Raw genomic sequence first — 19,018 nt, 5'->3', positions numbered from 1 at the left:
TCTCCTTTTTTCTCTTGGACTTATTTTCTTCAGGAAAAAGAGATGAAAACACATTGATTCCAAGCAGGAGAAACTTAGAGCAGAGACATAAATTAATGCTTCAGCTTTCCTTTCAGACTTCAACAGCAGAAATCCTTGTGGTTCTTTTGTTGATTTATTGACACCTCAGGATGGCTAATCCTAGATGAAGATGTCATTATGTGTCATTCACTTTCTAAGAAGGACAAGATGTGTGCTTATTTTGAAAATGCTGTCTAGGTTAGAAGTAGGTTAGCACTAGATAGATAACTTCTACTTTCAACAGAAGCTAAATTCTAATACAGTTCCCTGGGTCCTGTCACATTAGCAATAGCAAATAGTAGTGCTGAATGAAGAGGACTGCCACCTTCCACCTTTGCCTACCTCTTCTTGCTGGTCTTGGAGACAAGTTGCACATGATGTGACTTCGTTTGCCAGCCCTACTGCTAAAACATGGCTAACATCACCCTCTTTCAAACCACTGTCCTTCCTGTATCTGCATAATAAAATGTGTTGAAGGAAAAATATCCCCTTGTCTTGTTGTTAGAATGAGAACAGGGAGAATTTAGACCTCCATATTAAGGCTTGAGAACCACTTCACTCTTTGGTATATAAATAGTTTAGTGGTTAGAGCTAGTCTTGTTGCAGACAAGTTAAATATTAAAATCCCTTAAGTAGTTCTGTCACAGATTATGTAATATAGAAGCTAGGTGTTTATATTTAAAGATTATATGTATGTGTACACTTCATTGCTTTTGTTTATTTCTGAGAGCATGCTGAATATTTTGAGCCTTTATAGTGGCATGGAAGAGAATGAATGGGTGAATATAACTCTTTAGCCAGTTGGGAAGAAATTTGGGAATAATACATAAACCTACTGAAACTAATGTGACGCTTATTAATACAGGTTATTTCCTATTGTTAAGGCTTAATTATGAAAATGTTGTTGTAAAGTTTTAGTTAATGTAAAAAGTTCCTGTACACATCTATTTTTTAAATAGTGTTTGGGGACTAGAGAGATAGCTGAGCAGTTAAGAGCACTTGCTGTTCTTGCAAAGAACATGGCTTCAACCTTTAGCATACACAGGAATTCTTACAACCATTTGTAACTCTAGTTCCAGGAGATCTAATACCTTCTTATGTCTTGTGGGCATTAATTTACAATCAAAACACTGATACACATAAAATAAAAATAAATAAATCATTTCAAAAAGGCAACCTATTTTAAAAATATTTTTTCACCATTTTATAACTGTTGTTTAATTTCATATCAGCTATGTGGTATGTGTATATAACATGGGAATCACTAATCTTGCCTTCTCTGTATTAATAAAAGTAAGATCTGTAGCAACACTTGCCAGTGATAATGTACACCACACCCATAGGGACCAATAGGAACTGTTAGAGATCCTGTATGTGTGTTTCTATGCAGTCATAACAGCTTGACTCACTGATACCAGTTCTTTCATTGAACTAGAGTCAAGTTAAGCATCTTGTTTTCTTGTCAGCTTGTATATAAATTTTAGAAGTACTACTGCTTTTGAATCGTTTAAAAAATGTTTATTAAAAATTGGGTCTCTGATTTCCCCTTCATTATTATTTACATTTGGTTTGTTTGTTTATTTGCTTTTTAAAGCAACCCCAGCAAATCTATGAAAACAGTCCCTAATGGAAGCTTAATTTCCTTGTTTTGACCTACTGTGGTAAGGAAGTGGGGGCAAGAGGCAACCCTCTGTGCTTGAACAAGGAAAGTCTTAAGACATTGGGGAGGCATATAGACCATCAGTGTCTAGTAAAGCTTGAAAAGTAATGATTCAGGTCACAAGTAGAAATTACACAAGTAATAATTCTGTTTATTTTAATGTTACTAATACATACACTGGAAAATTGAAGCAGCCAGAATTAATTGTAATTATATTTCATTTAACCTAACATGTACAAATAATGTGACATGTTATTTTCATACTAAATATTCAAAATGTGGTTATATATTTACACTATGTGTGCCTCTATTGGCCTAGTCACACAAGTGCTGTGTAGCTGCATATGGCTAGTAACTCCTGTATTTAATTGGATGGATATAAACAAAGAATGAGTAGAGCCTCCGTCTTTCTCTTCATCTGTCATTGGGCAACCTTGATAGTCCACATGGTTTTGAGTTTCCAGTTTTAACAGAAAGCAAAAATCAAAATAGGATACCCTATTTAATTTGAATTTCAGATGTACTGTTGTTTAGCATAATTATTACTCCTGCTTAATTTATCTAAGGTGAGCTGATTATTTTGTATTTTATCTTGTCCTGGTTTAACTTGAATGAAAGATCACTGTGATCCCTGGAAATTAGTAAGGCTGGGATAGTAGAGGCTGTCCTTGAAATGAGTCTCCAAAGCAGGAACCTAAACAGAGCGAGCATGGGGAAGTGTAAGACAGAGGGGCTTTCCATGACAGGGAAACAGCTACAATACACACCGTTACATTAAGGTATGAAACTGTATGATTAGTAACTTGAGTTTATAAAATGCAAACTGTTGAGTGCAGACCATGAGCCTATACTTTCTGAGGAACCAATCCCTGAGACAGTAATCTGAGGAGGTTTCTAGGCCTCGACTACTCTAAAAACCTCTCCTGGCACTGGTTACCACCACACCTGGCACTTGACTCTCAGACTGGCAGACATGAGCACAGAAGATTGATTGCTGAGCACTGGGGAAGACTGCAGCAGGGTATCTGGTGGTGACCGCTGGTTCTGACCCCATTAACAGCGCCTTCGTTTCTCTTTATACTTCTTTTGCAGAAGAACAAAAATCTCAACATTCTTCAATATTTAATAACCTCTTTAGTAATGTGGATCTGACCCCTTAGGTGCCAAAAAGATCACTGATGATCCCTAAGGGTGGGCAGTAGGTTTTTATACTGACTCCATACCCCTCAGTAAAGAGAAGGTCTGCAGGTGTCACCCTGCATCATGGCCATAGGCAGATACTCCCAGCTGCCGGTACCATGTGGCAGTTTCTTCCACTCTGAGCATAGCTATTGTACATTTCAAATGCATTCACACATAAGAGACTGTATCTAAGAGAGGGTGTGTTTATAATTCTGTATCTTTCAGAGAACTAGAATTGTAGATAAGTCTTGTTTAAAAGTAATTATTTTAAAGAAATTCTAAGTTAGCTCTCCTCCTAAAATAATGAGTTGGAAGGTCCTGATCATGAACTTCATGGTGTATTTTCCTTCCTCACTCTGAAAAGAAATCAAAGCCAATTGGCAGTGGTGGACTTGGGTAGAGGATTATTGTCAGTTGAAGGCTAAAGTGTTACACATTTCTGTGCATGGAAGTATCTTAGATTTATGTATGAATCTTGTTTTGCCTAACTTCAGACTTCTAAGTCATGAATTATTTCATTCAATTAACACCTGCATCTATATATAAATAAGGTGTTTGGCCTTTCCTAGCTAGTATTAACAGTAAAGGGTACATCAGTGACTTGTTTTGGGGTTTTCACTTTTCTTCACATGTTTGGTTTTCTTTTGCTTAAAGGTTTCAACGTTATTTCTAAAACTATAACTTAAAACTACAAGAAAACTTCAGTCTCAGTCCATGTTTAATCCAAGAGTCCTTGGGTGACCATCAAGAGAGTAACTTAATCATTTTCTATGTGTACTCCTTGTTGCTAGGCATCAGATTCTTAATTTTCATCATATTCCCAAAGAGTTTGTTTCATCTTTTGTCAAACCACCACTGATATAGTGTCATGGGATCATTTTACTTATAGAGAAACTGAGGGATAAAGAATTTAATAATTTGCAATTATCTGATGTATTCACCATTAAAATCTATTCAGAAACATTACAAATATGTATATATAATTTTTTTAATAACTCTAAGTAAGCATATTATTATCCTCTCATTCAAAAAACTGAAAGTTACTCATTCAACTCATAGAATCAGTAGTGAAGCCTTGATTTTCATATCATCAAAAATAATCTGGCCCCCATCCAGATAATGACTTAACAAATTATTTATGTTTTTAAGGATAGTATTACAGAGGCTGCTGTTTGCACTAGGACTTGCAGGCAAGTGTGAGAAGCATTAAACACATCTGCCTTCATCCATGTGCATGCCTTTCTTTGCATTAGCGACTTAGCATTTATCTCTTATTTCCTTCACCTTTATGTATCAAAAGCTCTTCACAATTTCAGTTTTTACTGAAATATTTAGGGTTTGAAATTCTGCCATAGCTGTCTTCCACCTTCCTAGATAGGACATAATCAAGCTTATCTAATCAACATGGAGAACTATGACAACAGAATGGTAATAAAAGCATTTCCTACCCCTTATAATTCAGTCTGTGGAAAAAGTGTGCTGGAGAGTTGCACAGGGAAGCAGAGGACATAGGTCAGAGAATAGTTTATTTCCAGTTATAGAAATGAAACTTTAATTGAATCTGAGACATCATTAGGGATTAGTAAAACAAAATGGGAATCAGAATAGAGATCTGGTTGAGGGCATGACAAATATGAAGGCCCTGAAGGGTAAGGGAGAACAAAATATACTCAAGTCCAAAGTCTTTCAGACACAGCTAATAAGGGTGTATGGCATGATGCCTTCCCAGTCTATTAGGTATTCATCATCTGGCCATCATATTAAGAGCAGAAAGAAGCAACTGGATACGAGATTTATATTTTTACTAAAACTTTCAACCAAAGCCTGCTGCAGATGTAGAGCAGTGAGCACACTGGGGGTGTAGAGCTTCAAGAATCTTCCCAAGTGAACATACTTGTAAGCATCATCGTTGTCTCAAAGTCCTCATTTTTCTCTCCTTCTCACCAGCCCTGTCCCACATTCATCCATAGTGTGCCTGTGTCATAGTTAAGTACCAACACGCAGGATGGACTCATTAGAATGAAGGAAGACAGATACAAAATTATAAGATCTGTGTTGTTGAGCAAGTTGCTAGTCATTGTTGTGTTGTAGAATGTTATATAATCTAGACAAGCTTCACATTGAAGCAAAGAAAGGACAATGGGCTTAAGCTAGTATGGTGGTAATGGTGATGGAGAATAGGCATGTTATAGAGATAGCTGTGGGGAAGATTAACTAGATAGTGAGAGTGTAGGGACACCTATGGGTAGCTCATAGGCTCTGACATGGGCAGAAGTTGGTGATGGTCTCTTCTATCAAGGCTAAGAATGTGGGTGGCTTGAATTTTAGTGATAGAAGACAATAATAAGTTTGACTTTTGATATTTGGGGTACATATGAAGCATTGTGCTATTCTGTTTCCCACAAGTCAGTGTTCATGGCATAGTCAGTGAGTAACTGTACATTCATTAGCACCTGTGTCAACAAAGTTACTTTAGCATATGGAAAACTGCCTTGTATTCCCCTTTGTTCTCCATGGACACTTCTGATCAGTGTTTCTAGGGGTGACCTTGTCTCACAATGGTTTCCTATGTATGTACACATGTACAGTACACCTCTCCCAGGGTGTCACTAAATTTATGTGCAACAATAGCATTTCCTATGTATTTTGCATGAAGGGCATTATTATTCATTCTTAACAATTGCATTTTTATCGTATTCTCATCTTTAGTTAGCACCATCACCACACCTGGAAGTGACCTCCTTTATCTGAAGTGATTAATGTAGTTGCTCAGGAAGACTCTAATAGATTGAAATAAATCTTCTTCAGAATTTGATGGAGAGTTATAGTGTGAACCCACGCATAGGCAGGGTGCCCAAGGAGAAAAGTGCAACTGTGAAGTGCAGCTGGAAGTAGTGTACCCTCACCCCGGGGCGCAGGGGCAAGCCTTGTCTGCTCCACACACCTGCCAGGCACAGTTGAACCTTTGAAAACTTTCCCACAGAGCTGAGACTAGGACCTTAGGGAGAATGGACGACTGAGTAACCTTAACAGTTTATAGCCATCAGTAATGGTTCAAGTCTATCTTTAGACCACAAAGTGAACTAAAATCAGAGCAATGTATTACCTCATCACAATAGGATGGGGGGAGAGCAACAGCAAATTAATTATGGTCATGCTTTGCAAATTATAAGATTTCATCTGTCTTTGGGTTCTTTCATATCACTTTTTAAAATTAAATGTTCGAGTTTATTGTATTTTTCTTTCAAAGTTTTGTCTTTAATTTGGATTTACCTTTAACAGCCAAACCATTGTTTTTATAGGCCATTGAATAAATTCATTTAATGATTATTTTTTAACTATGAATCATGTTTGTAATAGTGCTGAAGCCTATAATGATGATGGGAGACTTAGAACATAGAGCGACATTGTAATAATACAAATTATTATATGACTAACCAATTGTGCTAATGGAACAGTAGTAAATTCTGGGGAAATAAAGTATGCCTTATAATGTCCAAAAGAATAGGGCCAGAAGTAAAAGAATTTAACTGAAATCTTTGTGGAAATGTACAGTTGAATAGGTATGGTGAGAAGACAAGTGCCAAGACATGGGACAGTGGGTACAGAAAAAAATACATCTAGCATTAGAAAGAGTGAGAAGCTAGCCAGACTCAGAAACCACAGCTTATGTGAGGAGAAAGGAAATGTTGCATTAGGTTTGTGCAGGTTAGCTTTGAATCAATCAAACCTCCACCAGACATACAGTAAAAGCCAGAATTACTGTCCTTGTTTTTGGTGTGGTTTGGAGGTTGGTGTTGGGACCTTGCCTACTAAGCACACCCTGTGCTACACCTCCAGCACTTGATCTTGTTTTTTGGTTTTAAGTATAACTAACCTTGTCAACATATGGTAATTATGTAGGTGTATCTGTTCATAAACACATGAAATGAGAGGTGAAATTATTGTGCATTCAAATTCACATTCTGTCCTGGGACTCATGGGTGGCTGTCACAAACTCTGGATCTCTTAAATGGAAGTTGTCTCTCTACTTCTAGAGTAAGGGTGTTTCTTGGGGCTGGAGAGATGGGTTAGTGGTTAAAAGTACTGTTGTTCCAGAGGACCTGGGTTCGATTCCTATACCCACATGTTGGTTTACAACTGTCTTACAACTCCAGTTCCAAGGGAATCTGACTCCCTCTTCTGGCTTCCTTGAACATCTGGTACACAAATGGTATATAGACATTCATACACTCATACACATAAAGAATAAATAAATCTATAAAAAAGCGAGTATTTGTTTCTCTCTCATTAGTTGTTATACAGTAATTTAGAGATAATTCTGTCCAGTGTATCCATTAGGTTTCATAACCATATGTAATTTTAGTGATTATTTTATCAATTCCATGGTTGTCTTACTTTTTTAAAAAATTTCTGTTGTAAAATACCACTACCAAAGTTACTAATGAAAGAAAGTGTTTAATTTGAGGCGTATGGTTCCAGAGGGTTAAACTTTATCACCATCACAATGAGGTGTATGGCAGCAGGTAGGCAGGCATGGAGCAGTAGATGAGAGTTTACATATTGATCCTCAAGCACAAGACAGAGAGAGCTAAAGCTGAATAGCGAGACTAGCTACAATACCGTGTCTTGGTTTGATTGCTTCAATGAAACAAAATGAAAGAGCCATCAAAGATGACTCCTAACATCATCCTCACATGTGGTCATCGATATGCACATATGTATACACATACACACACACACACGGAAAACAACAAATATAAAGCTCTGGTTTCCACACACACATTTTCTTTCTTGTACTGGCCTTACTTATAGTAAGTACCTTTGAGCCACTCACTCACTCTATACAATCATTTTTAGGCTTAGTTGGTGATCATTGATGATTTCTTGTTACATATCATGTTTTGTGCTCACACTCCCCATCTCTTATTATCTTCGTATTCCCCTCCCACCCGTGATTCTTCCTCCCTGCTCGTCTCCTCCTGATGTAGGTTGTCACATCTGCTATGTGTTGGTGATTGCAGTGGCCATGTCGGGTCCAGAAGATAGCACTTTAGGGTAGCCCTCCCCAGCCTCAATCTCTTACAACCCTTTCACCCTCTTCTGCAGTGTCTTCTGTGCCTCAGAGTAGATTATATAGAAACCCTGTTTAATGCTGAGTACTCAGCAGTTTCTGAGTTGTGGTGCTCTGTCCAGGTTGAGTCTCCACTTTGCCTGTCACCCATTGACTAAGACTGGAAGCTGAACTAGTCTACAGATATAAGCTTACGTATTTAGAAGGCAGTTATAACAGTAGTAGATCCTACTATATGGTCCATGTTCTTCCTAGTCATGATCTTTGACCAGTACAGAGCCAGTACATCTTTCATGGAGTAAGCCTCAAGTCCAGTCAGGAAGTGGTTGGCAGCTGCCAGAATAGTATAGTTGTGCCAGCGTTGCACCAATGGGCATGTCTTGTGTGGCAGGTTGTATACCACTCAGTATTTCATTTCAAATAGGAGTTGGTTTTTGTTTGTTTTTTGGTTATAAATATTATAGATCATTTTTCTATAATGTGTTTTTAATTTAAAAAATTTAATTCAAAATTGGACTCATCTACAATGTGTTCAATCTTTTGTACAAGTGTTTAAAGCAGAAGTCAACAAATTATGACAAATGCGCCAAATCCATCTCTCAACTTGGTTTTTATGACCTTCAAAGTGAAGAACTATTTTGACATTGTAAAAAGGATTGCATAGGATTACACACACACACACACACACACACACACACACACACAAAATAAAAGAATGTGGGACAAAGGCAATGTGTTGGTTGGTTGGTTGGTTGGTTGGTTGGTTGGTGTTTTACCAAACTTTGATATACACTTAAGGTCAGTTTTTCTTAGTTCATTGTTTTTAGAGTTTTTATTAACTACTGGTAAATCTCTAAGTTATTTAGCAATAAAATACTGTAGTGAAAATAGAAAGTTCAATACCTATGAGAATGAAAATACAGAGCTAAAGTTATCAGTTATATTTTACAATGGTTCTAGCAATATACCAACACTTTGCAACTTCCTACCATCCAGTTCTGGAGTCAGGAAAGCTGCTGCAGATCTTTAGCTATAGGAGGGTCCCTAGCCTCATGGAAAAATTATTTATGTAGGGAGTTAAAGTAAATGTGTATCTTTGGCTTGATTTCTTTGTTTTAAAATAGACCTAGAAAGTTCTTTGTTCAAAAACATCAAGGAAGTAAAAGTAATGAGGGACCAAGGAACATGTGGTTTCAAAACCAAGAAGGAAGGATGAGTGAAGATGCTTTGGTGTGGTTGTCACAGCTGAATGAGGCTCATCAAGCAAGGAAGATACTAGTGGGAAAGCAAACAGGGAAAGATGTAAGGAACTGCAGAAGACTGCAGGATACTGAATGTAAACTTTATGACAAGAGCAGGAGTGTTTCTATATAAGTTCATGAGAAAATAGATACCCTGAATAATAAAAACACAGAGACGCACACTTTCTGACAAATGGTGTGCATTAGACCTGCATCATGCTGAAGCTGCTACTGCCAGACTGTGGTAGACTGAGTGCTACCTAGCAAGCAGACTTCACCCTGTGTTCCATCCATGTGCTCTGTGATCTCCCCCATTGTTGTTTTTACTCCCCCATTGATAAAATATATAGTTATGCAAGCTCATTTCGTCATTTCTGTTTTCTTAGCCCATTGACTTGTGGATGAAGACATTAAATTTTATCATAATTCCTCCTGTGTATAGTTTATGGTGTTGTGGAAAGGACTAGATTTTGGGTATTTGTATGATTGATTTCTTGTTTCTCTTAAATTGTTAAATTGTGGGATTGCTCTATCTGTAGATACTGTTAATACAAAATTCAAGAAACTCGATGCATTTTGAAGACCTGCTAAGCCACTGGTTTTCAATGTTCTAGGCAACAGAATCACCTGGAGAGCTGCTCAATCATGGGCTCTGCCATTGTTTTCTGGTTCTGTAGGTCTGATGAGATGGGGCCTCTGAATATGAAAAAAAAAAAAATCAAATCCACAAGGCATTGTTGAAACTATTAATCCAGGACATGTTTTGAGAATGACTGGACTTAACTAGTAACTGAACACACACATGAGGACATTAAAAACCAGAATTGTTTGAACTGCACACATTGAATAATTTTGTTATTCTGTTACCTGGTTTTACCATAGAAACCAATAATGACTTCATCCCAGGTAATGGCGACAAACTTATTTATTTTAATAAACACCAGTATTACCCCTTGTTTGGAGAAAACTGTGAAATTAGGCTGCTTCTCCTCTTTTTATCCATTTAAAAAAGCGCTTGTTTCTTCCTGTAACAGATACTCAGCATTCCGGAGCTTCCTGCTCTCAAGCACCCATGTTCAGCTCCCAGCACTTATATCATGTGACTTACAACCACCTGTAACTCCGGCCCCAGGGTCTGATGCATCTGGTCTCCATGGGAACACATAAGTACATGGGGAATCCACATGTACATATACAATCAAAATAAAATGTATGGATCTCAAGAGTTTTCCAGCTTATTATTTGCATTGCAAATTCAGTTTTGCTATTATTAAATTTAAAATTTTCAAAGAATTACCATAAGAATTTGACTTCATTTTTGAGATTATAATTTAATTACAATATTTCTCCCTTCCCTTTCTTCCCTCCAACCCCTCCGAAGTACCCCTTCCTGTCCTCTTCCATATTCATGGCCTCTTTCCTTTAATTGTTACATGCATATATGTCTATGTATATACATATATTCCTAAATGTAATCTGCTCCATTTGCTATGTTACGGTATATATATTTTCAGGGCTGACTATATATTTTTCAAAATAGCTAATTTGTTTTCAATGTAAAAAGATTAATAATACTAATGAAAAAATAAAATTAGCATGTCTTTGCAGAAATTATATTTTCTGATATCTTTTTACATAGATTCAGATAACAGGAAAAGAAAGTTTCTTAAAATTCATGTAATTTTAAATAAAACAGCATTTTCTATAAACAGAGTGCTTATATATTGAATTCTAGTAAGATATTAAATATTAAGTATATTATCCTTTTGGATATTTAAAATTTTAAGTCAGATTTTTAAAAGAAGGAACAATGTAATTGAAACAGCATATTTAATTTTATGATTATACTTAGATTTGATGAGTATATCTGTGTGTGTGTGTGTGTGTGTGTGTGTGTGTGTGTGTGTGTTGCACATGTGTGTATAGGTAGGTGTAGAGGTCACAGGGTAACCTTGGGTGTCATTTTCAGGATGCTACTACCCACCTTGACTTTTGAGATAGGATCTCTTACTAGAACCTGGGGCTTGCTAATTAGACTAGAGGGTGCCTGGCCAGTGAGCAGCAGGGACTCTGCCTGCCCCTGCCTTCCCTGCACTGGGTGTCCAGTGCCAGGGTGTTCCTCACACTACCTTTTCATGTGAGTTCTGGGGTCAAGCCCAAGTCCTCATGTCTGTCTTTAACAAATGAGCCACCTTCCTAGCTCCTGAAGGTGTGACCTTTGATTCTCTGATTGGCATGTGCTCTTTTCCTATATTCTGTTAACTTTTGGTTCTTCTTAATATTTGCCTTGCTTCAGTGAATCTCTTGCCTCAAAAGTAATGAGTGCATTTTAGCTCTAATCAAGAAGCTAGCTGCAGCTGATACTCCCTGGCAAAGGAAAATGCTTGTCTCCAATGGAATGTCACTATGTGTGCCAACCACGCTTTACGCAGTCAGGATGGATGCCCAGGAGTAATTGGCTAACACAAAATGAAGCCAGTAGTATTTTTGTAGGCTTTTTTGTTTTTGTCTGATTTTTGTTTTCTGGGGAGTTTTGTTGTTTGGTTGGTTTGGTTTGGTTCTTTGGTTTGTTTTGTGAAAAAGAGAAAACAAAGTTGGGTGGGTAGAAAGATGGGAGGATCTGAAAGAAAAACATGATCAAAATGTATAAAAAATTAATAAAGTGAGAAGACATTATTACAGCTGAGAACAATATTTCTTTTCACATGCTAGGGACCTCTGTAATGGGATTTCCATAATTCATCAATGAATGAAAGTCAAATAATAAATGTATCTGCTACTTGTAAATACATGGAAATAAATCCTTAATTTATTTATAATGCAGGCTCTGGTTCTCTGTTTTATACATTTTTTTTTTTTTGCTTGCCTACACACAGCACTGTGACAAATAGAAAAAGTTACAATTTAATGGCCTTGTGCTCATTTTTAATATAATTCTCTGAATACAAGCAAGGGCTTGTCTGCCAGTTGACATGATTTTACCTCACTGTTACATGGTAGGCAACCCTTCTGCATTACCACTTGCTTTCCTGTGGCACCCAGTCTTGCTGTGCACTGGGGTGGAGGGTGGATACTGTAGTGCATTGGGAAGTGTTGTGCTAAGCTGTGGGCCCCACCTTTCATCTTGCTCATACTGCATTCCTCCATTTACTTGTTTGATCTGGAGGTAGAAATAGGACTAGAGGAGTAAGACACATGGTGATTAAGATTGGAAAGGCAGGAGGTGGGTGGCTGTAGAGGATGTGAGTCTTTGACAGGAGAGGCCATCAAATAAGTCAAGGTCACAAGACAACAGACCTGCTTCATGAATGTGATTTATGTAGAGGCCCCAAAGTCCTACAAACTGTGGCCTAGCCTATAGTAGAAATATAACAAGAGGACAGGAAGCAGAGATTTCTCCTCTTTGACTCTTGTTCCTTTTCATATTACCAGATTTGGAATTATTTTTCAAATGACGACTCAAAGACATCAAAAATTTGGCCTAATTTCAATGTAATTGTATAGGTATAATAGATTTTCTGTAATTGAAGAAACTTGGTAAAATTTTCTTACATGATATCAAAAGTAATCACATATAGAGATTCTGTGGAGTCAGATCTCACAATTATATAAACTGAGAAGAGAAGTGATAGTGGCCACAAAGTTGTGCTCCTGAATGTTTGTTTATTCTAGGATAGTGCTTTCTTTTTTTCTCCTGTAGTGCTGGGTATTTGAACCCAGAGTCTCACATGTGCCAAACAAGTGATTCTTCCTTTTCAGTATAGTACTTTTATTATTTGATAATCATTTACTCTTACCATTATCCTTAAGTAGCCATGGCTCATTCTTCTAGATTTCTTCCTTGGTAGCATCCCCCTGTCCTTACTGACTATAGAACAAACTTTTGCTTTAACTTTAGTTACTTCTTTTTTAATAAACTGGTACAGGGTGAGGTACAGAGTTACCTGAATCCACAGGGATCTGAAGAGACTGGAGTGGGGCAATTCAGATTATTTTCTGAGAATCTGTAACTTTGCTGTATGAGTGACAGCCAGAAGTGATGGTGTTAGAACCCTGCTGGTGCAGGATATGCCTGTTACCTATAGGGAGTAGCAAAGAGTACAGGAATTGTTGGCCATGGCGTTTCTTGGCAGATGTAGTAGAGGCTTGTGGCTACAAAGTGTCCTGTGTCCCTGTCTGTACACATGTCACAAAGAACTAACATTTTAGAAATGGGTAAGAAGGGTTATTTTTATTATGACTTTTCTTGTGAAATCTCAGCTTTAAAATCTAATAAATGCCTGTATTTAAGATGGAAGGACATTTTAAGGGATCAGTGGCTCAGTTTTAGGTCTCTTCTGGCTTTAGTCCAAAATGCCATAACCTTTTAGAAAACCTGTCCTGTGCTTGCACAGAATTCCAGAGAGATACCAGGAACCAGCAGGCTAAAGGTTTAAGCAGGAGCATTGCTGTCATCCTGAGGACAGTGTTGAAAGTCTTGTGTCCTGAACGTGTGACCTAGAGCTGAAGCCTGGCTTTGCTAGTGGACTTATATGCACCTCTTCCTCGATTGTAAGGATGTGTATGAAGCAGACAGTCTAAACTATGGACAGTTTTATTTCATTGATTTTTTTTCATTTAAAATTATAAAAGCTTGTACATTTAGATCATTCTGCATGGCGTTGTATGAGACACTGATTGTAAGAAAGAAGTTAAATGTAACCTTTGTCAGAAATACTTAAAACGTCATCCACATAGACCAGTAGCATGGCTGAACAAGAAGCATGGATCAGAGAACAGGCTAAGGGGATGAATGTATTTGCACCTCTAGGTGGTAGGCATTATTTCCTTTGGACTAATCGAACAACATCACATCCTTGACCCCTTAGCCTAGGGAAATTTTCTGCAGAAGATAGAAATGTAGTTGATTGGAGAAGTTGCTTTTGATTAATTTTAGTAAAAAGTAAGGAAATGTGTGATCACAAATTCAGGGTAAGAAAGCACTGGACTCAGGATTTGATGATAAACATCCACTGGTAATGGCATTAAAATATAATGTAAAAGCTATTGAGCAAAGGGATTACATGCACACCATTGTCAAAAGGAAAGAGAAGGACAACTGGGAAACACCCAGGAAAGCTTGTGCAGAGTCCACCAGATGTGCCAAATGTTTTCTTAGAGACAAATGATGGTCTTCTAGGCTTCCTGTGAAAACCTGAACTACTTTCAGTCCTCAACAGGACCTTTGCAAATGTCTTAGTCTCTCTGGGCGTCAAGCTGTTTGTTCTGTGAGGTAGGTCACTGAAGGTTTCTATTGCCACTTCAGAACCAATGTTTGGTTACTATGTATGGCACATGTTGTTTCTTTCCAAGTAATAGTACACAAAATTAATTGTATTTGCCATACTTTTAGTTTATATTCATGCAGTCAGTGTATTTTCTTTTTATAGTTGGTTATTTGAAAGACAAATTTGGATATATAATAAAATAGTATCATTATTCCATGAAGGTCTGAAGTGGTATAACTACTTCACATGAAATTTAAGCTTTAGTGAGTGGGCTCATGTGTGGGACTGGCTATACTTGGTCTGACTTTCAGTAATAAATGTCTAGTTCTGTATCTCCATCAGTGAGCCGGTATTCAGAGACTTTTGAATACTGTTCTAACTATAATACTTTATTGTAGCATATCTGATGGTGACATCCTAATCCTCTGAATTCTATGAAACCTTTATCCATCATTAATTGTCTCTCTTTTGTAACTCGTGATAACCAGTCTTTACCTAGTTAGAAATAGTAGCATTATCAAGTAGACTTCTGGTATATTAAATAAGGAACACAAATCTCAAAGGTTGATGGAAGCATTATTCATACTTCGTAAAGCTTAAACACTGATGAAGGATTAGAACCAAAACTTAGCATGTGGTGATCAACTGCACCCAAACAAGTTAGCAAGAACCAGATCATCAATTTGGCCTGATTCAGTTTCACCAGCATTCCTCGCTGCTTCTCAGTCACAGTTTCCTTTACCTTTGCCTCCATCATCTGCATTGTATACAGAACATGGGTCAGGTAGGCAGTATGTTTTGATCATATTCATCCTCTTCTAACTCCCCCTTATCTACCACCACCTCCCTCCCTGCTCACCCAGCTTTAAAAAACAGCATTTCCTAAGGAAGGGGGAAAAGTTTATAAACTAGGGAGTAGAAGTGAACTTGAATCTTGTTCCCATAGCACCAGAGGGAAATAGAATGAGGTCAGTTGCACATTTTACAGTTAATCCAAAAACTCAACAGCATGGGCCATTTTCTTACCAAATAAAATACTCTAGCATTCTCTTGACCGTGCTGTAACAGTCTGATGAGTGAGATCCGCTTCAGTGCTAACACATTGGCTATCACGACGTTTGCAAGCCTATTGTTGCTGAGCTGCTACCCCCATCCTGTCACATCTTTCATTGTAGTGTTGGCCTCAATCTTGCATTATGTATGTCCAATCACAAATCTGTTTGTGGAGTATGCATTTGTGGACCTGCCATCTGCCACATATTAGTAGTGTGTTTGTGTTTGCCATTCCTAAGTGAGGAAAAGCCTCCAGTTGGCTACCAAGTCAAAACTAAAGAGCCTAGAATTCAGTTTTCCAGAGCTTGCCTGTGCTTAACCTTCAGAGTCTCCTTCATGACATTCTTCTGGCCATACAAATGTCTATTGTCATCTCTCGTCTTTAATACTGTCTTTCCTCTTAGGGATGTTCCTCTTCTTACTTAACTCTCTAAAAACAAATGTGAAGTGTATGGTTTCAGTCAGTTGAAACCTCTGGACTGGGTCATTCTCTCATTGGGATCCCTGAAAGTGCCATTGGAAAACAGCATGCAGCTAATCACTGCTATCTCCTACATCACTGTGCACTGTCCCCAGCAATGCCGAATACCCTCATACGGTGAGATGTACAAGGTAATAAATGTCAACATGATGAATGCTTCCCTGGTGATGTAGAAGGTAGCTTTGAAATAGATGTACATACAGATGCTTTTTTTAAAAAAAAAATAAAAATCTTTACATTTTTTTACTTAATGCTTGCTGATGTTGGACTTTTTGAAATACTTTAAATGTTTCACATGTATAAACCAGATACTCTCTCCATTTCCCTATTTGAACCCAGTGTGGTTCTGTTTATACTATGGTTTTCACAAGGCCTTTTATTCACATAGCCCCCCAAAAATTGAACATTTATTTTATTCCAAGCATTTTGTTAGAATTTGTGACCACAACCTCATAATGGCAGCCTACTGTGCCAGCTGCTTCTAGGCTGGTGGAAGAAATATGCAGACAGCAGACAGCCCTGGTACGCTCCGAGTTCTCTAAGGCAGAGAGAAATGCAGGGCTTGGCTCCTGTCTATTCTGCAGCCTTTAGACAAACTTCTGTGATTGAAGTAGGGTGAAGATGAAGGATGAATTATAAAATGTTAGTGTCTCCTTCAGGTGACTCCTCTGGGTTAGATAAAACCCTGAAACCAAGTTACATCACTTGTGCAAACACTACTGTCAGACAAAGCCCTGGCATGCCTCCCACATTATGTACTCTGATACCTCCCATACAGACATTTTTGAACCCTCGATGAATACAAGGGATGGAGAAGATGGGGTTAACCTGAGTTGTCCTGAGCAAAGAAGGGTTTCTGTGGCAGCAGGGACATGAACAAAGTTTAAGGCATGTGTGTTATAACAGAGTGAGAAAGGAAGAAGGGAGGAGAGGACCAAGTGATTAGGAAGCAGTAATTCTCTTAACATTTGGTTGGAAGAGATGGATGGAAGAGGTATGGACAGAGCCATAGATGTATTGTAGCAATGAGTAAGGTCATGAAGGACCTTTAAATGAATAATTTTAAGAGCTTTGTTTTCTTAAAACAGATTTCTTAAAATGTTAACTATCTTATCAAGTATCTCAGTACTTTTTAAAAGATAAAGCCAGAACTGTTTTTGCTTTGGGTGCTACTTGGGGTTTTGTTTTGTAGTAAGGATGTGAAGTAGGCAGGCATGATGAGAGCTATTCTGATGGCTTGCTTCTCTGCTGTGCTCTGGAGTGGGATATATTGCTGATTGGGCTCCGTGGCTCAAACTTGTGCTGGCAATAGCTTTCATTCCTTGTAACTGGATGGTATCTTAAACCTTCACTTTTATTTACTTGACAGACTTGTCAATCAGTAGGTGGTTAGAAAGATTTCTAGATATCTGTTTTCTTGGTATTAATCATATTTTTCTGAGCAAAATAGATATAATCAGTGACTTGATGGCACTTGGCATAATGCAGGTGGCGGGCATTTAAGAGTGTTTCTAAGATATAGCTGTAAGCTCTGTAATTATTGCCATGCATAAGATGTCCTTTATGTCAAGAGATCTTTGAAGATGTGACTTTTAAGTCAATATTTGAGTTCAGATCTGAAGGATGAGGAGGGTGATAGACAAAGACAACGATCCTAGCGAGGGGTATAACGTGCACAAATGCTCCGAGGTAGTGAGTGGCAGGTAATGAAAATGAAGAGTGAGGCTGAGCCCAGCTTGTAGAGAGCCAAGGTAAGAACTTTGGATTTTACTCTAGTGCAACAACAGCAACAAACAGAAGTATCAAAGGGTTTGGGACAGAGAAATGCAAATGAATTTCCTCACTAGGTTACTCTGGCTTATGGACAACTAGAATAAATACAGAAACACTTGTTAAAAGACTATTGTAGAAGTTTTATTCTAGCACATAGCAGGGTCCTTAGAAGGTATTTCGATTAACTAAATCATGACTGTCATTGTCTCTGTTGTAAGAGCTCAAATTGTTTGTAAATCAGACAAAGAAACTTACTTGTTGGTGGGATATCACAGCACACCAGAGAAGCAGAGAAGCCACTAGCCGTGTACGGAAGAGGGACATGTGTGTGGGGTGGTCTCACTTTATGATAACCTACTTTCACAATAACTCACTCCATGATTAGTTCCTTCCAGCCGTGGTGCTTCCAACACCTGATTACCTTGATCTAGGACCATGTCTAAAAGGCTCGGATCACCTCAGCATACCCTAAAGCTGCAGCTCTCAGAATAAGATCTTATCAAACCACAGTACACCCTCTTAACAATTAAATTCATCTTTCTCCTATATCCTTTCTATTCTAACTACATTATCAAGTTTCTGTTTTATTATCTTCAACTATGCCCTCATACCCATAAGTCATAATACATGCGGTCAGACCTGGCAACTTAAAGATTGAATCCCAGTTTGCCTTGACTTTTCAAAAAGTTGGGTCCCAGTTTAACAGGTTAACCTACTAATGTTTCATAGCACATTGCAATACATTTAGTGACCAGAAAAATGCATGTGTATTATTTCACAGTTTTTGTGAGTTAGAAGTCTAGGCACTGCTTGGGTTGGTTCTGTGCTTAACACTAGAGTAAAGGCATCAGCAGGCTGCATCCTTCTGTGGAACTCAGGGCCTTCCTGTGAGGTGATTTGAGTTGTTGCCTGTATTCACTTCACCGTGCTTTTGAGATTGTTCTTGTCCTCTGAAGCTCACAGCATGGTCCTCTGAGTGGTCTCTCTTCAAGGACAGCAGTGACAGGTAGGGAGCACTTTCTGTTGCTTCAAGTCTCTGAGCTCAGTGAAGGCTCAGAACCAATTTGTGTACTTTAAAAATGAAACCAGGAGCCAGCACCCTTTCCTCCAGTCTCTTCATGAACAAAACTGCATTAGATGTTAAAGCAGACCATGAAGATTAATAGGGCATAGCATTTATAGCTCCTGCCACCCAAGATCCAGAAAATTGTGTGTGATTGGTGGGAC

The 19,018-nt window shown here is 38.0% G+C and overlaps 1 protein-coding gene across 11 annotated transcripts in view; it reads left to right on the top strand.

The window, feature by feature from the left end:
- Positions 1 to 19,018, top strand: part of Zeb1 (zinc finger E-box binding homeobox 1) — a 149,942-nt gene that overhangs the window by 52,334 nt on the left and 78,590 nt on the right. The gene's annotated exons all lie outside the window — the stretch shown is intronic.

Source organism: Phodopus roborovskii, unplaced genomic scaffold (genome assembly GCF_943737965.1).
Source record: "Phodopus roborovskii unplaced genomic scaffold, PHOROB, whole genome shotgun sequence".
NCBI classification, from domain to species: Eukaryota; Metazoa; Chordata; class Mammalia; order Rodentia; family Cricetidae; genus Phodopus; species Phodopus roborovskii.
Note: the sequence above shows the minus strand (reverse complement) of the source record. Positions and strands in the feature narration are given on the sequence as shown.